The following is a 6,557-nucleotide window of genomic DNA, read 5'->3' as shown; positions in this document are numbered from 1 at the left end:
ACTTTCTATAACAGAACCTCTCAGGAGGTACTACTATTCTGTGCTTAGTTTCTCTCACTCATACATCACACATGGTACCATTTGTTTGTTTGTTTGTTTGTTTTGTTTTTGTTTTTTGTTTTCCAGAGCTGAGGACTGAACCCAGGGCCTTGCGCTTGCTAGGCAAGCGCTCTACCACTGAGCTAAATCCCCAACCCCAGTACCATTTGTTAATTCATCTTCATTGCAGGGTGATGTCACTAAGCGAGCACAGGGCAATTTGCATCCGTTGATGCAGATTTCAGTTGTTTCCAGGTATTGTTATTATATTAATCTGCCATGGCATCTTTTTGTTTTTGAAACATAGTGCTAGAAATGCCTCTCTGTGTAGCCCTGGCTGACCTAGAATTCACTCTGCAGACCAGGCTGCCTCAAACTCCCAGAGATCTGCCTACCTCTGCTTCCATCTCTGCCTCTGCCTTCCAAACATTGGGATTAAAAGCATGTGCCACCCAGCCTGAATTGGCACATTGGAACAGGGCTAGATCACAGGGCAGGCAAATGTTTAGCTTTAGGAAACACTACTAAACAATTTTCTGATGTGCTTTTTCTAATTTATATTCTTGCTAGAAATGCCTTATTGTTTCATAGCCTTATCAACACTGGTATCACCAATCTGAAAAGATTAAAGTTGTAGTCATTCAATTCTAGCACCTAAGAGGCAGGCAGAGACAGGTTCATCTCTATGGGTTCAAGGCCAGGCTGATCTACATAATGAGTTCCAGGCCCATCAAGGCTACCATGATGAAACCCTGACTCATTTAAAAAAAAAAAAAAAAAAAAAAGAGTAGCGATTCTAGTGGGTATTTAGTGGTATTTCCTGTGGCTTAAATTTGTATTGCCCTGATAGCTAATGAGATTAAGCACCTTTCCTCCACATTTCTTTGCCATTTGGGTCGTTTTTAAGTATTATCAACTTTCTACCTGGCTTTTTGACTTTTTTTTTTTAGGAGTTCATATATTTTGGATATGAGTCTTTCATTAGCTTTAGGTATTACAAATATTTCTTTAAGTCTGTAAGCACAGAAGACATTCTTCTGGGATATCCTGAAGGGCCAGGATCACTGGGTCAGGATTACTGCCTTCATGTTTTGATCACTTCTGTACCTCTGGCACCTGGCACACAGGAAGCGCTCAGAAAATACGGTGAACATCTGATGGGAGATAGTCAGATCAGTAACTGGCCTTGATCGTGTGATGGGTAACAGAGAGGTGACTGGCCTAGACACTGTGGCTGATGTTATGCTGATTCGTAGAGTTAGACAGCAAGAGAGCCTGGGGGAAGCACGCTTCCTTCCAGTCCAGCCACCTGTAACCTTGAGAAGAGGAAGACATCTCATCCTTTCTCTACCGAGAGAGCAGAAATAGCTGCAGTCTATGAAGTGAGAAACACAGATGTGGGGAGCAAAGGTCACAGATGAAAAGACAGGAATTAGCAGCAGGTAGCAAGTCAGCCAGATACTCCAGGCAAGACTCAGCCATGAGCATCAGGAAGTGTCAGGAAGCCATGAATGTGGGTCTCTGAGCATTTTCATGACCCCCTTGTAAGACTTGAACTTCCATGTGCCCAAGGGGCTCACATGTTCCTCATCTGGCCTTACAGATGTGTCTACTACTGAGCCAGTGAAACGCTTCAGTGAGAAAAGGCACTTGCTGCACATGCCTGGTGATATAGTTCAACCCCTTAGGACCCATGGAAAGGCGGAAGGAAAGAACTGATTTTACAGAGTTGACCTCTGACCTCTATGTGCGTCCCTGCTGCCCACATGCTACTAATAATAAAAAATTAAGTTATGAAGTCTTTTTAAAATTAAAGTGTTATTTTTATTTAACATTATGTGTGTATGTGTGCCGGTCTGTGGATGTGTGTGTGTGTATTCACATGCAGGCTGGAAGAAAACTGGGGCTGGAGTTACTACAGGTAGTTGTCAGCTGACATGGGTGGTAGGGAAGGCTTCTTGGGTAAGCCTTTTCCAGTCTTGCTTGACACTTGTCTTAATTCACAGTTCATTTGCTATTGTATCCCATGGTTCTCCAAACTCTACGGCCTTCCTTCAGGTACAGCTGCTGACCACTAAGAGCTCCTTTAAGATCAACTTTGGGAGCTGTCTTGATGCATCCTAAAATTCCACAGTCCCATAGATTTGGAGTCCCTCGCCAGCATGCCACAGTCACAAGACTAGCCCAGCATGGCTGGAAATTTTCCTGACTTTTGTTTTTCTGAGTGTGTGTACCCCCTCCCATTTTTCCCCTTGCTGTAACCCCTCCCTACTGCCATCCTCCCAGAGGTCACTTCTTTCCTGCCGCCTGGAGCTGAGGTGATATCATCCCCTTCCGGCTTCATTCAGCTTGAAGAGGATGTAGGGATGTGGGTGGTATGGAGAAGTACTGCCATCTGTTCTCAGAGCGAGGTGTCACCTTGCCTTGGCTTCTCTCTAACTGAACTCTCAGTTCACAAACCTTCTTTGACACCCACTCGGGGATTTCTTCAAGCAGAATTGTTCAAGGTATTTCACATCATTCAGTTGAGCGAAGCTGGGCAAATAACAGTGGGCACAATCATCCAGTGACTTATAACAGGCATTGCATGGACATAAATGTGGCGTTTGCAGAGGAAAGCATTGAGTGTGTGACTGGGTGTGTGTGGAGTACAGATGCCAGATGAGACGGCCACTTACACAGCTCCCTCTCCAGCCGCCCATGCTTATAACCATGCAGTGTCACCAAAAACAGTGTAGCAAGGTAGAATGTGCCACAGCTCTGAAATTACATGGGTTGAATCATGCTTAGCCACATGTTAAGTACATGGCCTTGAGTTAGTGCCTGCATATTTCTGAGCCGCAGCTCTAATGGGGGAGACAAGAGCGCCGTTCTCCAATATTCTGGATTAGTGGCAGTTGCATTTGCAAAATTCCCTCACAGAGTCGGTCTGTTCTGATTTCACCGAAAAAATGAAGAGCCCAGACCAAGTGTGAACCAGCAGGAAGGGTCAGCTCACACTTTCTGCTTCACATTGAATTCTAAACTTTGCAGACTGCAAAGAGTTAAGGATTGGTAGTCTCAGAATAAGGGTGCTGGTAGGGAGCTAATGGGGCTATATTCCTTCAGAGAGTGAGTCACAAGCCAGAGACAGGGAAACTTCTTGTAAGAGGTAGCTAGGGGGAACAGATCATGATCTGACTGGTTTGAATAGCAGTGTCTTAGCCTGGAGGCTTTCAGTTGTAACTTTGTATTAGACTCTCCAGGGAGCTTTCATAGAAACACCCTTCAGCAAAAGACCCTTGCCTTTGGCTGGAAAGGCTCAGCCAGCCTCGGAAAGTCTTCAGTGGCACAGGGGAACTTTAACCAGACCTGACAACGTGGAATCATATGAAAATTCATTTGCTCTTAGTAATTACACTATGAAGATGTTTGCTGCAGTATAAGGAGAGCCGAGTCAGTGGATTGATACAAAATAGGTAGATTAAAAAGTAACGGAGGTTAGTCATTAGGGAAATGCAAATCAAAACCACCTTGCATCTGCTACATTGTTTCATACAGGTGGAAGCGGAGGAACAAAACCCAGAAACTAACAGCACCTGTCAGTGTGCATTACTGGTGGGAAGATAAAATGGTCCTGGCTGCTGCAGTGACCACGTGGTATAGTCTCAACGTTAAACCCAGCATTTCTGCATCACCAAGTATTCTCACTCCTAAGTGCTTGCCCAGAAGCATTGAAAGCAGGGGAGAAAATGGTTCTGATTAAAAGGAAAAGATTGAAATGACAGACAAGCAAGGGAGACTGTGGTGTTTGCAGAAGACAGCATTAAGTGTGTGCCTGCGTGCATGTGGCAGGTATAGATGGTTACACAGCTCAAAAATTTTCTCATATATATTTCTTTTTCCTTCTTCTTACCTCCCTCTTTCTCCTCCTCCTGCTCCTCCTCCTCCTCCTGCTCCCCCTCCTCCTCCTCCTACTCCTCCTCCTCCTCCTCCTTCTCCTCCTCTTTTTTCAGTTGCTGGGAATTGAACTCAGGGCTCCATGCATGCCAGGCAAGTACTTTGTCACTATACCTCCAGCTCCAAGAATTATTATTATTATTATTTTGGTTTTTTGTTTTTTTTTTTTTCGAGACAGGGTTTCTCTGTGTAGCCCTGGCTGTCCTGGAATTCACTTTGTAGACCAGGCTGGCCTCGAACTCAGAAACTCTCCTGCCTCTGCCTCCCAAGTGCTGGATTAAAGGTGTGCGCCACTATGCCCAGCCCAAGAATTTTTTAAAAAGTTTATTTAGTGTGTGTGTAGGAGAGTGGGCACACAAGTGTCAGTCACACTGTGTATATAAAGGCCAGAGGATGACTGTGGGATTTAATTCTCTCATTCCATCCTGTAGGTCCTGGGGATTGAACTCTGGTGGTAAAGCTTGTCAGCAAGTGCCTTTTATCCACTAAGCCGTCTCTCTGGCCCATGAACATCTTGTTTTATTACATTTATTTTATCTCCCAATTTACATTACAAAGTCTTTGAGCATAGACATGTATATATTTTTAATTGTATACATAAAAGTTTTTGTATTTAAAAAAGTTCTGTGATGTCATTTTTGGGTCAACAAAAAGGTGTTTGAACACCTGTTGTTTTCATTTCTCTTGACCGCACGCTTTGAAGTGGAACTGCAGGGTAATACGGTAATTCTCTGTTTAACTTCAGAGGAAACACCAACCTTTTCCACAGCTGACTCCACAGCTGCTGTGCCATTTCACATTCCCACCAGCGAATGCACGAGGCTTCCAATGTCTCTATATCCTTGCCAACATTTGTTATTTTCCATTTTTTTTTTATTATGACCAACCTGGTGAATATAAAGTGATTTCTTGGGGTAGTTAAAATTTGCATTTCCCTAATGACTAACAACTTTCACATTTGCATAATGTTTTCCATTGCACCGCCTCTGGTTTCCACTTGTTCTACTGCATAGCTTATTTCACAGGCTAGTTAGATCAGCACCGATGGCCTTGATGTATCACAGTGCCTAGGAGATAGGAAATCCTGGACAAGGCTTAGGTAGAAGGAACAAAAGACAGGACCCAAGAAAGGGTCTTTGCTGAATTTCTCTTCTGTCCCTGATGTAGGAGGCCCAATCTAACACTGCTCAGTTTTCAGATGATCTTGTGTGCCAGTTGCTCCCTCATCTTAGCGTTCTTTCAGTTCTCTGTCGCATTCAACTCTGAAGTCTCAGCTGGAACAGATACACACAGGTAGTGTAAGACCCCCGAAACTGGGGAGACCTCTGCTCAAGTCCCTGGATGAGCTGGCCGGCACCTCAATAACTCGAGAGAAGACCACACCTGATGCAAACTGCAAGAGGTTTTATTGTCAGCTAGCTGAGGATGAACTCCTTTCACAGTGCAGGGCAGGGGAGTTCGACTTTGAGCGGTAACAGTAGGGGGCTTTTAACAGCTAGCTGAGGAATTAGGAGGAGTTGGGAGGAGAGCTGGGAGGAGTTGGGAGGAGTTTGGCTACAGCTCTTCTCTGTGGAATCTATCTCCCTGTCCTTGGCACAGGGAGCCAAGCAAGCGCCTGGCTAGGTCTCCCCACAATCATCGCATCTCTGGCTGTAAGGCACAGAAACAAAAAGGCTTTTTGCTGGCTATAGAGAACAAAGAGCTTCTTTCTGGCTGTATTTTTAGAGATCAGGGAAAACAAGCTTGAGGAACGTCCAGGGGCTTTACCTTTCAGGGAGAAACGCTTTAAGTTGGAGTCTCACAGTAGAATAAGGCATTTTTGCTTACACTTGGGCAACAGAATCACCCGCCCTGGCCTTCTTGCTTGAGAATGAGCCGTATGCTATAGCCATGATGTGTCTAACACCCTGTCCCTTGGCATTTGATACCCTTGTTGATGAAACAACGAGTAACCCTGAGTATACATTCCTGAGAGATTAAGCTCCAGGGAAACATTTCTCTCTTGCTCTATGTCTTTATTTAAATTAATAAATTAAAATACTTAGTATCTTGGCCTATCTTGTAATTGTTTTGAAGTAAGTATACATTAAAAATATGGGGGTGGGGGATGGCAAGAGGACTCCATGCTTAAGAGCACTGGCTGCTCTTCCAGAGAACTAGAGTTTGATTCCCAGCACCTATAGTGTGACTCACAACTATGTATAACTTCAGTCCCACAGAATCTAGTGCCCTCCTATGGCCTTTTCAGGGACTACACACATGTGGGCACACACGTACATACACACGAAACACCTATATGTATAAAATAAAAATAAAGGAAAATTAATTTTAAAAATATGCACCATCTTGCAAATTCCCATACCATCCTTGCAGGTTATAGGAATATAGTTTTGTTTTAATCCCAGGTGTGGGAAATGGGGCTGCTTTAGAACGTCCACAGCAGCAGACTATGATTTGCCTCATGCTCTGGCAGGGGAGTGATTTTTCCAGCTGCAGATAAAAGTGCTAGAGCCCCAAGAGGGGTGCAGCAGCGACTGCTCCTCCTGCTGTTGGCTGTTGGCTGCTGGTTGCTGGTTGGA

The sequence above is a fragment of the Mus caroli genome, unplaced genomic scaffold (genome assembly GCF_978045245.1).
Source record: "Mus caroli unplaced genomic scaffold, Mus_caroli_1 scaffold_1, whole genome shotgun sequence".
Taxonomy (NCBI): Eukaryota; Metazoa; Chordata; class Mammalia; order Rodentia; family Muridae; genus Mus; species Mus caroli.
Note: the sequence above shows the minus strand (reverse complement) of the source record.